At 40.3% G+C, this 16825-nt stretch overlaps 1 protein-coding gene across 2 annotated transcripts in view; it reads left to right on the top strand.

The window, feature by feature from the left end:
- The first annotated feature begins 2683 nt into the window (after positions 1-2683).
- LOC117399394 (oxidation resistance protein 1) overlaps positions 2684-16825 on the top strand; it is a 204447-nt gene continuing 190305 nt past the window's right edge. For both annotated transcript variants that reach the window (XM_033998511.3, XM_033998509.3), the window contains exon 1: positions 2684-2829. The gene's annotated coding sequence lies outside the window, so the exon portion shown is untranslated. The remainder of the gene's footprint in view (positions 2830-16825) is intronic.

Here is a 16825-nt window from a genome sequence, read left to right as displayed (position 1 = left end):
CAGCAATCATCCTATGCCTGACCCTTTTATAGAATGTTCACCTACAATCCAGCATTTTCTAGACTTTTCTAGAATTAAGTTCTGCATTATCATATTGAAATTTCTAGCACCTTGTAGACAATACTATTATAGCATCAAAGGGTATGAATATTTCTGAATTAGCATTTTTTGAGTTTTGCAAAAAAATTGCTTAAATAAATAATTGTAATCTATTTGTTGTAACTTTTTTCCTCATCCACAAAAGCAAAACTTTTGTTACAAACAATTTTTCCTATAATTATTTGTTTTCGAGAAATTTCTAGAAATTATAAATTTCCATTGGGGTATGTCAACTTTTGACTACAACTGTATATAATCCAGGGCTGACAATGGAATGTGAAACAAGCAATGTGATTGGTCGAGGAAGGTTCCAGATGTCCATATATTGGATGGGTACAGATAGTTGGAGCTTTGTCACATATTCAAAATCACTGCGCTGCCTCACAGAATTTAAAGTACTGGTAGCCAGCTTGTTTACAGATACAGATGTACAGTAACTATAAAACTGAGTGACCAATTACCAGCAAAAAAATAAAAAAATCCCAAAAGTAGTAAGTAGACATGCCGATTTGGATGAAGAACAGTTAAATGAACTGGAAGATAGCAAAACAGAAAGAAATACAAAAAAAAGAGAACCGCTGTCTTTATGCTCACTCACCCTGACTTTGTCACTTCAAATAATGTATTGTTAGTTGTTTGTAAACAGTACAGAAAAAACACCAAAAGACAGTTCTGCACATTATCAACCCTCTCCAACATAGACCTTGAAAAATTACTGAAATCTGAGATGTAATTATTATTTTTTTTACTCCTGTTCTGCTGAACACGGTGTGAGGCCCTCCTCCAGTGACAACGCTGGCAGTACAAAGGCTGACAGTGGTGCGGCACACTGGCAGTGGTAATGCTGCCTCTTCTGGGCATGCGGTCCATAGTGGCAGTGCTCACAGTGGAAAGGCTGACAGCGGGGTGGCACACTTTGGCAGTCGAAAAGCTGCTTCCTCTGGATGTGCAGCCAGCAGTGGCAACGCTGGCAGTGGAAATGCTGACAGTGGTGCAGCACACTCCAGCCCTGGCAACGCTGGCAGTGGCAATGCTATCAGCGGCAATGCTGACAACAGACAGGTTGGCTCCTCAGGACATGTAGCCAGCAGTGGCAACGCTGGCAGCGGAAATGCTGGCTCCTCAGGACATGTAGCCAGCAGTGGCACTACTCATCTACAGTATTGTGTTGAGTTTTGGTCACCTCGCTACAAAAAGGATATTGCTGCTCTAGAAAGAGTGCAAAGAAGAGCGACCAGAATTATTCCTGGTTTAAAAGGCATGTCATATGCAGACAGGCTAAAATAATTGAATCTATTCAGTCTTGAACAAAGAAGACGATCTGATTCAAGCATTCAAAATTCTAAAATGTGTTTTTCAACCTGAAGAAACAAGGACCAGGGGTCACAAATGGAGATTAGCTAAAGGGGCATTCAGAACTGAATAATAATAATAATAATAATAATAATAATAATAATAATAATAATAATAATAATAATAATAATAATAATAATAATAATATATTTATTTATTTATTTTTATATATCACCTTTCATAGTGGACCACCATAACAAAGTGCTTTAGGTAGGCTGTGAACTGTGCATTCTATGCAGAGTCACTTACAATAGGACATAGGAAATAAGAAAATAAGAAAATAGGAGGCACTTTTTTACACATAGAATTGTGGGAGTCTGGAACTAACTCCCCAGTAATGTTGTTGAAGCTGACACCTTGGGATCCTTCAAGAAGCTGCTTGATGAGATTCTGGGATCAATAAGCTACTAATAACCAAAAAAGCAAGATGGGCTGAATGGCCTCCTCTAGTTTGTAACCTTTCTTATGTTCTTATAACTGTTTTTGCACTGATAACCAAGTATACTTTTGCACCATAAATGTAATATCACAGTCGCTGATGCAAAAAACTATACATTAATTTAAACTATCTTGCAAATTTGAATTTGTGGAAAGCTGAGTCACTCAATAATACATTCTCCTCCTACAGAAGCTCAAGGGGGGGGGGGGGGGGGGGTCCATATATGTTTCATCCTCTCACATGAGTTATAGTTAGAAATAAATATGTGCTATTTATATAAGACTGCAGTTACAGGTACTTTATATTGCATGGTATGAATACAAATACATATTTAATTGATATGCAATTAGCCAGCAGGTTTTACCATATCTAGCATGATGGTATGAATGAGTAATCATGACTAAAAGGACATGGGACATGTTCTCTTGTGGAAAATATGTGACAAACATTTAATTTTTTTTTGATATTTACATTTCTTGAAATGTAGTATTATTGAACCCAATCACACATTCTGCAAATAATTAAATGTGTTTTTAGTTTAATTAAAATTAAAATAAATGTTTAATATGTAGATCGAATATGATAATATTTAGAAATTTAACACAACGTGTTATTCATTAACTGTATACACACAGTACAGTTAAGCAAATATTGCAATATTATAGAATAATACAACATAACGTTTTATCTGGCTGCGGGATAAAAGCCATGGACTCTGGCATTGGTTTAATCCATTCCTCCCCTGCCTTCACTGTTAGTGATGGTAGTTTCTATTATGAGAAGGTCAAATTACTGAGCATGTCTACTTTTCTGTACACATCTGAGCTGAGATACACTTGCTGAAGAATTAGAAGTGAGGGCCTTAGGTTTGCAACAAAGTACAATAAAATAACGAGTGGCCTGGGACATGGTGTAAAACATAAAGCTGCTGCCTGCAGGTAAGTTGCTTTGTATTCATACAAATTTAGGGGCTCATGCTGTGCTGGATGTTTTTTCTGCTAGCCTATATATATATATATATATATATATATATATATATACATATATATATTACGCCGTACAAATGCCTGATATTTCAAGATAGCTGGGGAAGTGTACTGTACAGTAACTATATACACAGATGGGATGCTGCCGAAACGCTTACGAATACAAATAAAATAAACAGAAGGTCATTGATTTTTGTCAAACACTTCTATTGACGACAGGTGCAAGGAATATTGTGCATTATTATTTAGCAAACGAAATGTCAATATTTCTGTGACTACAGAACGGTTGTTTATAGACAGGGAAAGTTTTCCTTACCTGCTGACATTGGTCTTACCGGATACAGCAGCACTGTTTATCCTACTGCTGCAGGTATCGAGTGACCGGCCCCGTTTTTTGTCATGAAATGTTCGATTTTCATAAACAATGTTAATGTAACTTTCTTCTTTTTAGAATTAAAGCATGATGATGTCTGGCTGTAGTATAAGCTGAACTACATTTGTGTTACACTTTGGTGTGATCTTTCTCATACAGAAATAATTTAATAATACATTTTTGGCAGTAATTAATAGCATTGTTTTGGAGTATGTTAGTTCACGGTCCACATTGATACAATTAGCATGAACGTGTGCTTGTGTAGTATAAACCTATGAAACTGAATACTGTACTTATTGTCCGTGCTCCACATTTTTTTTCAGGGGTTGTCAGAAACCAATGTTTGGGACATATTGCGTTAAAAATATTATTATATGATGTTGCAATTTGTATTTTTTTAAATTTTTTTTAATGTTTATCATAATATCAGAGTAATACAGCAGCATTTTCCGTTTTCTGGTTATTCATCTAAGGAATACTAACCTACTGTATGAGGTTACTTGCATTTCTACAGACAAAAGCTGTGGATTTTGTTCTAGGTTTTGACATATCTAACTGTATTATAGTGGTATTGCTTTGATGTTCAAGTCAAGAAATGCACTTCTTACTTAGAAACATGCATGTGATGACACTAAGTTTTATAAACTGGTAATTGCTGTTTACTGTCTCTTTAGTCTGCAGCATTATGCAGAACATACTGTAAGAGGGGGGAAATAGACATGTTCCCCCATGTTAGAGTTCATAACTCATAATCATAACTGCTCTCAATCACTGGCACTTGAAGCATTTATGATAGGTGTAATAAATTATAGGTAGGTGATCTTGGTTTCCGGTCTAATGGGAGTTAAACACAAAAGTCAAACTATAATATGAGTTATTTCTGGAAAAGTTCTAAGGTTATATATATTTTTTACAAATTAGTACCAGTGATATCCCCATTTGCAACTCCCTTTGTAGGGTCCCCTTTTCTCACAGTTTGAGACGTTTTCTAATAGGTGCATTTCGAGGGCGGAGTCATATTGCAGCACACAATAGTGTCATTTCCCCAACAGGTGGTTTATTTATTTATTTATTTATTTATTTATTTATTTATTTAAGTAAATGCAGCTGGTAATTTGCATAAGGATTTGGTAACTAATAGAAAAATAAAACATTATTTTATTGTTTATTTTTTAGCAGGCGGCACCGGGATGCTCCAAATATTTTTATTTTTATTCACCCATTGTTTGAGTTCAATGTTTTTGGAAATCTGTAATATTTTGTATTATATAATAATGTGATTCATATAACGCAAGATTGCCCAGTCAGTTGAAAGTAAACATTATGTGTACATTCGTTACTTTACAGTCGTTTGGTGTGTGTCGATATTTGTTTATTGCACTCCCTTTGGGCCTGCGCACTGCATTCATTGTATTCATTTCAACTTGTAGCTCAGAAGTAAGGGTTACTAATACAGTACTTTAATAAGAAAAAAAGATTTGAGTAACAAACGTAGCCTTTAGTATAGTGTGGCACTTCCGAGTAATTAGTGCTGTGTGGGTGTTTCGTAGAATCGTGCAGTAATAGTATTTCTTTCTTTCTTTCTTTCTTTCTTTATTTATTTATGGTTATAGTGAAATGTAACACATAATAGTGGTGACTGCGAGTTATTTGACTTGGGTGACCTTTTCCATAATTTGCCCCCACAAAACAATTTGGTGTCCCACTGTAGCGCACACTCTGCCACTGGGCAAACCTTGTAGAACATGTGGTATCTGACACTAACAGGCATCTCAAAATGCTTAAGCATGTCTTGCTGCAGATAATTCTAAATTGCACGTTGTCTTAGCAAACCCACTCGGATCTCTCTGAGTGGCATTCTAAGTGAATTTAATGGGGTGACAGCCCTGACCAATGGGAAATGTGTTTGAATACAGTACGAAAAATCCACCGGCCACACAGACATTTTACCGGCCAACATCATTCTGGAGGGCGACGACGACAAAAGAAAATGTAAAAACAAGCAACGTTTATCAACAGGGTCTGAAACAATCTGCTTCATGAGTGAATATATAGCTTCCGAGATGTGTTGGGCATCTGCCCTCTCCACAGACTGCATGCCCACAAACTGCACAGTCACCAGCCCTTTCTGGAAGAATCATACATATACTAGCTCCTCTACTATGACTGCGCTGTTGGTTGAACCATTTTGACATCACTGACAGGAACTTTTCACCTTTTATTTTCTTGCAGCTGCCTTCTTTCTAATACTCTTGCTTGTTTGTCATTCCTAGATTTAGCCTGGTCTGTTCATCAACCCTATATTATTAAAAATAATTTAAATAATTTAAAAAAAAATGCTACATTCTATTTCTATTCGCCTTGCGCTTCAACGACAGTCGAGCGATGGAATATAAACCAGCCTTAACACTTTGAATGCCACATTGTTTTCCCATAGAATGTTGCCTTTCACCAGCATTCCACATGATTTAGTAAGTGGTTTTATATAGCCTTGAATATCTGAAAAAAAAAAAATTATACAACAAAAGTACAAAAGGATAATATGTTCCCTACTTTGCAGACTATGAAATGGTTGGTTGTAAAGGTATGCATTTTATTATTTGATTGGAAAACTGGGTAAAAATCTGTACAATACAGGTAAATGTGAAGTAATTTCCTAATAAATTATTTTATACAGTACTTTATAGACTGTATGTCTTCAGGAGAGGATAGTGTTTGAAAACTATGTACTATATACTATATATTTTTTTCAATTAATCTTTGTTGTTTTTTTTTAAATTCACAAAACATTAAAACAAAACATCAACAATAAATATTTCAACAACAAGTTGTTCAAATTAATATAGGGAGACCATAGATGCATATTTAAAAGTAAAAAAAAAAAAAAAATTACATGTATAATTGAATGAATTAACTATATACAATACATTCAATAAATACAATAATGTTTTCACTGTACAACCCAAAAACTAAATGTTGTAGAGACCCCTATTATAATATAATTCAGTACAAATAAATAAATTAATGAATAAAATTAATAGTTTATCTAACAATGACACATTTGAGTCATTAATTGGCCTTAAATGTTTTGTTTTCAACACAAAAAGTTCCACACACTGAAAAATGGGGACGTTAGTCTGAACAGTATGAGCTTGTCAGTAGCCTAATATTCATTCATAAGTCTGATCATTATTTTCTGCAGTTACCCCAAAAGAATTACAACATGGGAACAGTGATTAAAATGCTTGCTAAACTTTTTTTTTTTTTGTAAAATTACAGATTGGAAAGGTTCTAACAGAAAGTGTGAACATACTGTACCTAAAAATATATGTAAATAGATGCATGCCAGCCATACAGATATAATGCAACAATACAAGATACAATACAACCCTATAGTTTGTTTATGTCTTCATTTGGTAGATCTGTAGAACAAATACGATTACACTTTAATACAATACAGTTCCCTTTCAATTCGAAGATGACCACATGGGATATGCCTGCCCATTGGGTAGGTATCGTTGAGCTCTCTATACCAGAGCTGCCGGTAGGCCCCTTCCTGGGATGATGCACTCCTGAGGAAGCCATTTCTCTTTTTCCTTCTCAAGACAGTATGGTAAGATCTGTGTTGAGCTGAGTGTGTTGATAGAAAAGTGCTTCTCGAGTTGAATCGAGTCGATTGTATTTCCCATGCATTCATGCTGAAAGCTGGCTCACCTCTTTCCCGGAATCAACGACTTTGCAAAGACCGAACCTTTCTCCTTTCTGTCTTTTCTTTGTTATCTGTCTGTCGTGTGTGTACGATTGCCTGTGCAGTCACTTGCAAGTGGTTGTCTTTTTCTTTCTTGAGAGTACACAGTTCCTCCACCGGGCTAGACCTTGCCGTATCCCTACTGTTGACTCTTCCAGCCGTGCTGTCCTCCACGGGGCTAGGCCTTGCTGCATCCCTGCTGTCGAGTTGACCTTGCCGGCTGCGTAGGCCCGCCCACCTCGGTGAGTTAGGCCTTGTAAACAAACAGTGTGCTCTCCCCTGGTGCATGCTACGCGCTGACCAGGTGTGTGTGACAGTGTGGTTAGGGTAGGCACAATTGTGTAGCTGCCTCCCCGGTGCTTCGGTACCACGGCGCACGCATAGCCCTTGATACTTCGGTATCTCAGTGCGCAAGGTGCTCATTGCATACGGCACACAGTGCCCAGCTCTACAGTGTCAGTGCATAGACACAGCGCTGCACGGTACACGGTGCACATAGTGCTCTCGGTACACGGTACGCACGTTGCACATGGTGCACGGTGCACATGGTACTTGGCCACTGCTACGGAGCTAGTGCAAGAGCGCATGGTGCTGCACGGTACTTGGTGCGCACAGTACTCAATACGCACGGTGCACACGGTGCTTGGTGCCACTGCTACACTAGTGCATGGACATACGTGCTGCATGGTACTCTGTGCACGCGGTGCCTACGGTACTCGGTGCGCACGGTGCACGGTGCGCACGGTGTTCAGTAACCTCTGCTACAGCACTAGTGGGAGAATGCACAGTGTCGCACTATTAATCAGTGCTTCAGAGCAGTGCAAGCAGTGTTCGGTTCAGAGCCGATGCAGAACACCAGACCCATGTCAGGCAAGTCGGGGTTCCACTCCTGCATGGCCTGCAATGCAAATATCCTGCAGGAGGATAAACATACCTTCTGTACGCGGTGCTTGGGCGTCCAACATGCCATCTTGGCCCTCGAGAGGGATGTGTTCTGCAGTATCTGTGCGGCTTTATCACCCCGGATGAAGGAAAATAGGTTGGAGAGGGCCACAAAGGCGATTTCCGCATCCTCAGTGGCCGGACTGTCAACGGCTCTTGGCCAAACAGGCACCTGCGGCCCCAGCCACAGTCCCAGCTCCGTTGCAGCCCCCTATCAGGATGGATGGGATGAGGCGTCCCAGTTGGTGCAAGAGGACATGATTTCTATAGCGGCCTCTGGGGAGGGGGCCTCCTTCTTCTCTGACATGCAGGTAGGAGGGGAGCTCGAACCTCCTGTTGAGGAAGAACCTGGCTTCGAGGTAGCCTCGGAAGCCAATGCTCCCCTGATGTCTAGCTCAGTTTTGGCACTTATGGGACATGCTGCAGCCTTCCTGCATGTCCCCTGGATGCCAGCGGCAGAACCATGTCTGTTTTCCGGACGCAGGCGATGGCTCCTCGCCCTCAAAAGTTCCCGGCTTTCCCAGACTTCATGGAGGAGGTACACTCTTCCTGGGATCGTCCGGCCTCAGGTCCTAGTGTGCTAAAACAGTCCACACCACTTGCCTCTTTAGAAGGCGTAGAAAAGCTTGGCCTAGCTGGGTTCCCCCCAGTACACTTCACCATCGCGGCCCTGGTTAAGGCCCTGCCGGTGGGTGGGTTGTCTAGAGACCCAGCGTGCCCGAACCCTCAATGCAAGGTGACGGAAACGCATCGTAAGCGGGCATATGCAGCAGAGGCGCAGGCAAGTTGCCTGTCAAACACGGCATGCGTACTCAGGGGCTATATGGACAGTGTACTGCGAGAGGCCCCGCTCCCTGAGTGGGTGGCCACAGAGCTACATCTCCTGTCCAGCATGCTGCTGCAGATCTCCGGTCTCCAAGGGCAAGCTCTTGGCCGGAGCCTGGCTAGCTTGATTGTGGCTTGTAGACAGCTGTGGCTGTCACAAGCCAGTTCCTGATGCGGATAAGGCATGCTGCTAGACGCGCCTATATCCCCAGGACATACCTTTGGGTCAGCTATGGAGGAGATCTTACAGAGATCCCACCAGGAACGTGAGGTGTCCCTGCAGGTGGCCGCGTTGACCCCTCCCTGCGCTTCCGCGTGGGGCAGGTCAAGCTGCTGACAAGCTCCTCAGACGCGGACTGTCACCAGGACAGTTCCAGTCCCCACAGCTCCGCTGGGTGATCTAAGGCATCACCTACAGGGCACACCATCAGCAAACAATAGGGCCCACCCGGCAGGCAGAGGGAACGCAGGACAGGCACTTATCCTGCATTTTCTGTGGGAGTATGGCTCTAGATGTTGCATCCTAAAATACAGCATTACAGTACACTTTTATCATTCATTTTATTGAACAGGAATCCAATTTTATTGTGCATGTTATGTATACAAAGTTGTATTTGCAAACTGTATAATTCTCACCTGTCAAACAAAATACGATCCAGTACAAATTAACCACTGGTAGTCTTATCTCTGGCAATAACGTAAGAGTGAAGTTTTATTTGTGATGTGTTCCTGTTATAAGACTGATTTTGTATGTTGTAAGAAGAATCAAATGAAAAAGCGCAAGTGTGGCGGGGTGCCCCGCCCCTGTGCGTATTTTGTGTTTTATGTTGCATGTGGTGTGTTAATGTTGGTGTATGGTGCACCGGATATAATGGGGCTATGTAGCACGAGTGAATATATGGTTGTATTTAGGCACGGGGATTGCACAATCACTTCACGTGCAGATAAAGTATGTAATAGTATGTGAGCACAGGAAGTGCACAAATGAGTTAACGTGCTGGGATTCAATTGAATGATTAATTAGTAATTGAATCCCAGCACAGCAGCTGTATATATAGAGTCAGTTTTCACTTACACAGGGTTGGGTGTTGAGGGTGAAAGGACGTGAGAGAGAGAGAGAGAGGAGAGAAAGGAAAAAAATAGAAAACAATTGCCATTCGTGTTGAAACAGTTCAGCACGATACTTGTTTTGGTTCGTCCTGTGTTTGTTTGTCTATTTGTTTTGGCCGTTGTGCTCTTTTGTTTGTGTTTTGTTAAAAGTCTGTTTTTTTGTTTCACCGTCCGTTTATTCAGCTTCACCCCATATTCTGTGTGTTTCTATTCCGGGTTTGACATCACCACTACAGCTTGTGACATATGGTGTCCTGAGTGGGGTGAAGGAAAAAGATAAAAATGATTTTTTTTTTTTTTTGTGAAAAACAAAATGGAGAACTGGGTGTGCTGGGACAAGGACAGTGGCCAATTCCAGCACGATGGCAGAGCCAGAGCATCCAGAACTGAACCAATTCCTAGCAGCCAAGGGAGAGCTGCACCAGTTCCCAGCAGCCAAGGGAGAGCTGCACCAGCTGCACCAGTTTCCAGCAGCCAAGGGAGAGCTGCACCAGTTCCAAGCAGCCAAGGGGGAGCCACACTGGTTCCCAGTGACAGAGGGGGAGCCGCACCAGTTCCCCGTGACAGAGGGAAAGCCGCATCAGTTCCCGACAGCCAGAACCAGTTCTAACAACAGAGGGAGAGGCGCACCAGTCTCTAAGGTTAGAGGGAGACGACCTGCTGATCCCAGCTCCACCACTAGGGGGAGACTACATGCTGCTTCTGCCTCCGCTGCCAGGAGACTACCTGCTCTTCCCACCTCCACCACCAGACAGAGACTACCTGCCACTCCCACCTTCACCACACGAGGAAGGACCGGGACATGATGCTGGCATTCCTCAGCAGCCACTGCATAGGCTGCTGAGGGGAGCACAGTGGAAAACAGCCCGGCCGCAGCTTTCGCGAAGAGGGCCAGCACCGCCACAGCCACTGCCAGAGTGGCCAAACCCAGCACCACAACTGGTCCTGACTCCATCACCAGTGGGAGAACTGGAGCTCCCCCTGCCGCCTTCTGGACCGGGGGCTCCCCTCCCAGCTTCACCTTCCGAGGGACCGCTCTGGCCCTTTTCGTCATCGCCTGGGGATGCCTGTTTGCCATCACCTGGAGATGCCTGTTTGCCATTGCCTTGCTGCTGCCAACAGTGCCAATAGCAGCATTTTCACTGCTGGAGTGTGCCACCCCGCCGTCAGCCTTTCTGCTGCGAGCGGGGCCACAGGAGGAAGCAGCCTTTCCGCTGCAGGAGTGTCCTGTACCACTGATAGCATGTCCGTTGCGAGAACTGCCTATGCTGGAGGAGCCAGCCGGTGCGCTGTCAGCATTGCCGCCGACAGCAGTACCATTAGCAGCCTTACTGTTGAAGGAGTATGCCACCCGCTGTCAGCATTGCCACTGATAGCATTACCACGGCCAGCTTTGCCATTGTCAGCCAGTCAGTGGCCTGGATTGACTCCTGTGGGCCCCTTGAAGCCTCCTTTCTTGGCCTGGGACTATTACCGGGACTTCATGGGGGGAAGTGGCCTTTGAGGCCATGTGTGCTGAGCACAAGGGGGGAGATATGTGGCAGTGTACCCTGCCCCTGTGCATATTTTGTGTTTTATGTTGCGTGCACGGGGAGTGAACAAATTAGTTCACGTGCTGGGACGCAAGTGAATGATTAAGTAGTAATTGAATCTCAGCACAGCTGTATATAGAGTCAGTTGTCACGAACATGGGGTTGGGTGTTCAGTTGTGTTGGCCCTTGTGCTCTTTTGTTTGTGTTTTGTTAAATATCAGTTTGTTTGTTTCACCGTCTGTTTATTCTTTAGTAAATACTGAGCGCAGCCATTGCGACTCAGCTTCACCCCATATTCACTCAGTGTGTTTCTGTTCTGGGTTTGACGTCACCACTACAGCCATCCTTGTGTATAAAGGTATTTAAAGCTACTTTAATTTATTTCTAATGTTATTAATGTTTTACTGTGTCTAATGTGGTAATATGTCTGTTTATTGCACCAGAATGATTTTGGTGCAGAGCAAAATACAATTCTACTTTTAGAATTGTGACTACAGAAGCACTAGCCAGAAGGTCAAGGGTCAACCCTATTTTTACTTAATGTTCCTGATATAAAACTAACCAGGGACACATCTCCTCTTATTAGTCTGCTGTCAGAATTTGCACATTCTCTTTTTTATTTATTTATATGCTCTGAGCACACTCTTAAACTCAGGGGAGACGTTTAAGGAGGACAGAGATGTTTTAAACTCCTGTAAGTGCTTTTTGTTCATGCACTGGGCGTGCTATATGTCCAGACAACTTTTTAATAATCAAGAAAATCACACAGACTCATTTAATTTGAAGTTTTAACGAATCAGAGTAGTATTAGTACTCCTTCAGTTTATTAAATGCTTAATAATGGATCGAGTGGTTGCAAGCCACTTTGGATCCCTGTTAATAGGCAGTCTGGGTGTTTCCAGTGTCTTTACAGGTTTAAAAGCATTAATACTCCAATACAGTAATACAAATATGGTTATCATATGATTGGCCTTTAGGCTATAAAATACAAAAAGCTAAAGCGCCCACCGCTCAATCCTACAACATACAATATATCACTCTATATAACAATACATATGTGTTATTTATATGTGTATTAAAAGACATGCTGTTTTATTTATATATATATATATATATATATATATATATATATATATATATATATATATATATATATATATATATATAACATAAACTTTTTGTTTACTAGTATTAACCTGGGTCTACAATATATGTCCCTCGTAGCAGCATATTATGTTACCTTTTCAGTGTGTTGTCAATGGGCCAGTTTAACTTCATATACAAATGTGTGTTAACCAAATATTGGACAAAGACTGTAGGGGTGCATCTTAAGCCTTTGAATAGAACCACTAAGCATACAGTGGCCAGTCCAGTTATTTTCATTTAAATTTAGGCTATAATGAACATGTTAAATATAATAGCCTCATATTAACTGTACCATTCTCAGACTATGCCTGACCTCTCTCTGTTTCTAAAAATTCGCCTGCACAAGCAGGTTTCAGACACCCTGTTTACCTGCCAAGGCTAGTGTTTTAATTAATATGAAACTCCACTGTAAGCACTTTTCCAAATTCACCGCATTAAGTCATTTTTGGCTTACAAACATCATCCCAATTAAAGTCACTACCTTTCTGATAAGAACTGATACTATAGACAACTTTTCTAATTTAAATGAAATGCTCGCTTCAGCTACCAAGTTTTCATTCATTTCTATAATATAATGACGAGAACGGACATTACCCCATATACTCCCTTATTCTGGTACCAAAAGGTATTTTGTTTGTTAATATTAACCCTTTGCGGTCCTATGTCTGACCACGTCCGACATTACAATTTTCCCTTTCCGGTCTGATGTCATCAAAAAGACGTAAAACACAGGTCTCTAGTCGTTTTTTTCTCTGGAAAAAGCTGAGAAAACCATTCAATGGTGAGTGAGACCGATAGGAGCCGAGAGAAGCCGAAAAAAGGGGCGGATCTGAGCAATACACATAGCCCCGGCACCACAGAGATAACATGGACATAAACAAACAAGAAAGCTGCTTCTGCATCCAGGGCTCAAAGAATGTCATGGACAATTGCAGAGCTTTTTGAGATGTTATAGTAATAAAATAATGACTTGGATCGCATTATTGAGGAGTTTGGTGATTAAACGAGTGATCAGGAGATGATTTATCGGTATGCACGACTATGAAGAGGTATGTGAAAAATACAGCGAACAAGGGGTGGGGCGTGGCTGGAGATGCAGTACTGAGTGTCCTGTTGATATGCAGTGCCTTTTAAACCTGTTTTACTGTGAAAAAATACTTTTAAAGAGCGTGTCTAAAATAAACTGCGCCTGTGAAAATAAATTGGACATGACTCACCTGAGACGCGCTGAATAAATGGACCGCAAAGGGTTAATGAGATCGCTCATTATAGAGAGGGTCTTGGCTTTTAAATCGCTGACCACCAAAAAATTCCTGCTTCATTGGCTAAAACCAATTAGTCATCGTCACACAATTCTTAAATTGATTAAATTAAATGCTCGCTGCTGCTTCTCCTGGCATTTAATAAAGAAAATTGTAAGGTACTGCACGCAGGCAATAAAAATGTGCTTTATAAATATCATATGGGAGATACCGAAATTGAAGACGGAATCTATGAAAAAGACCTAGGAGTTTATGTTGACTCAGAAATGTCTTCATGTGTTGAATTTAAATCAAGGGAAGTAATGTTAAAACTTTACAATGCATTAGTAAGACCTCATCTAGAATATTGTGTTCAGTTCTGGTCACCTCGTTACAAAAAGGATATTGCTACTCCGTGTTCGCGCTAGGCCGCGCCAATGCCCCCCTGAAATAAAAAATGTCCCGCTGAATTTCTCTTAACGCGCCCGTATGTCCCCCTTTCCCGACGAGACGCAATACCAATACAATACGCAGTAAATGAATGCATTTTGTATTAACATAACATGTCTGACGACAGGCTAATCTTTTTTACTTGTTGTTTACACTTGCGTTTTCATAATTAAACTCCCCAGTCCAATAGAATGCGCTCGCACCCTCCCTGGTTACAGTCAATTTCACAGTAAAGCCTGGACGACAACGTCATCAGGCTTGTTAACAACATGGCCTGACGCAAATATAACCTTGTATCCCTGTTACACCCTACCATTACTTCAGGAAGAATAAGTAATCAGCTTCGAAAGTGACTGTTGAAATGTAGGCTATTATATTTGTGCTTAAAAATACCGTGAAATGCATCCGCTGTTAACTTATCTATTTGCAAGTGAATGGGAGAAGTTTATAGACGAAGTGCAGTAGAGATTTGTGAAACAAAAACCATCGATCGGTAACATTATAAAATATGTGAAAGGTGTCTTTTCTATGACAAAAAATGCTAAAATAATTCAGTATGTGTTAAGCACTAACTGTCTCTTGGCCATTTCGCCAGTAGGCCTATAACGGCATGATAAATAAATAAATTATATATATATATATATATATATATATATATATATATATATATATATATATATATATATATATATATATAATCAGTGTAAGTGATTTTATACAGCACTGTATATAATACATCTTGCATTGAGATAACACCACTGGAATCAGAATAAAGGAAATTATTATGTAATACAGTTCACGTGCAGTCCCGTTTTTGGTAAATAGCATTTTCAAAACCATATCATTATGTGCAGTATTAAAATGTAGCAAATCGACAAAACCAACGAAATACATATTGTATATTTGACATTTTATTTTTAGTGTTCTGTGTAACACGGGCCATCGTTTAATCTCGAAAAAAATTCAATACAGTACCTGAAGCAGATGTATGCATTTATCATATCAACAACACCAACGTGTGTTGTAAAAAATAAAGCAAAACTTGATTTGAAAACTATACAAAATATTTACTTGGGGGCTAAGAATGAAAAATGTCAAAAAAAAGCCATTTTTGATATGGCAATTGTCAAAATAAAGGGGCAGCTGGAAGGTAAGAATTTACCAGTCAGGACAATGGCATTTAAGTACGACTATTAAACTGTATCTGTTGGTAATGTGGTTTCTTCTATGCAGCGGTTTTTAAACTGGGGTATGCGAGAAAAATTCTGAAATGGCAGACAATGCATTTTACTTAGTACCACTTCCCAATCAATTGCAAACTTTTATCATGTAATCAACGTTTAATCGCTAACACCAGACTGCTGTGCTGTAACCGAGCGTTCAGTGCACACATGGCTAATTTACATATTAAATATGTACGTTATAAATAGACCCTGTTTAAATGTCATATAAACAGTTTGGCGGTTACTGCAGTCTGTCTTTGGAATAAAAATATGTGTATATATATATACATATTTTAAAAAACTAAAAGCCTAGTCTTTAACTCATTTTATTTCCTCTGTGCGTTCATGCCTGCAAGTCGATATATATATTTTTTTCAATGACCCGATTAAAGTTTATTGTAACTTAAGTACTATTGGTTCATTTCAAAATACAAAATGTATGGCCAATCAGAAACCGAAGTATTGCCATGCGGTCTAATTTGACAAGCTGTTACATCTGGTGTGAGAGTTTTTAGTTTTCAATCCAGTGAACAAATATGGATTGTTGGCTCGATACTAGTACATTACTAGCAAAGGGCGATCAAGACGAAATACCGTCAGAGATTAAAAACGCCAAAAATGTCTTGCGACTGAAGCTCTCTCCAATTTCCCTGCCATCGTGTGGTCCAGTGGTTAAAGAAAAGCACTTGTAACCAGGAGGTCCCCGGTTCAAATCTCACCTCAGCCACTGACTCATTGTGTGACCCTGAGCAAGTCACTTAACCTCCTTGTGCTTCGTCTTTCGGGTGAGACGTAATTGTAAGTGACTCTGCAGCTGATGCATAGTTCACACACCCTAGTCTCTCTGTAAGTCGCCTTGGATAAAGGCGTCTGCTAAATAAACAAATAATCGTCAGTGATTTGTGTGGTAACAAGCAGGGACATCCATCACACTGATACTAGATAAGCGTTTTATTATTGTTTTTTAATTAGCATCAGTACTGTACATTTTAGTCACCAAGAATTAAAAAATGCCAATATGTTTTCGTAATGAGGTCAGCTGTAGAGAGCCGTGGATAGTGAACTTTTCTTTGCCACCTTTTCTGTGATTTTATTATGAATAAAAATACATGATTGCCATTTGCTATCATGGAACAGTCTTATGTCATTTCTGAGTGACTGAGTTTAGCACGGAGGCTTCGTTGATTTTAATTAATTAGTAGTTACAATAAAATTATGTTGACAACTAGAACCCTGTTTGAGGGACTATTTTTTATCCAAAAGTAAATATAATATATATTTTCTCCATTATAATACTGTAACTTTTATATATATATTTTTTTTCTTTTTTTTCAAGACTAATGTATTTTTACCTGTGG

The sequence above is a fragment of the Acipenser ruthenus genome, chromosome 4, assembly GCF_902713425.1.
Source record: "Acipenser ruthenus chromosome 4, fAciRut3.2 maternal haplotype, whole genome shotgun sequence".
Lineage (NCBI taxonomy): Eukaryota > Metazoa > Chordata > Actinopteri > Acipenseriformes > Acipenseridae > Acipenser > Acipenser ruthenus.
The sequence above is the reverse complement of the archived record's forward strand: the minus strand, read 5'-3'. Positions and strand labels throughout refer to the sequence as shown.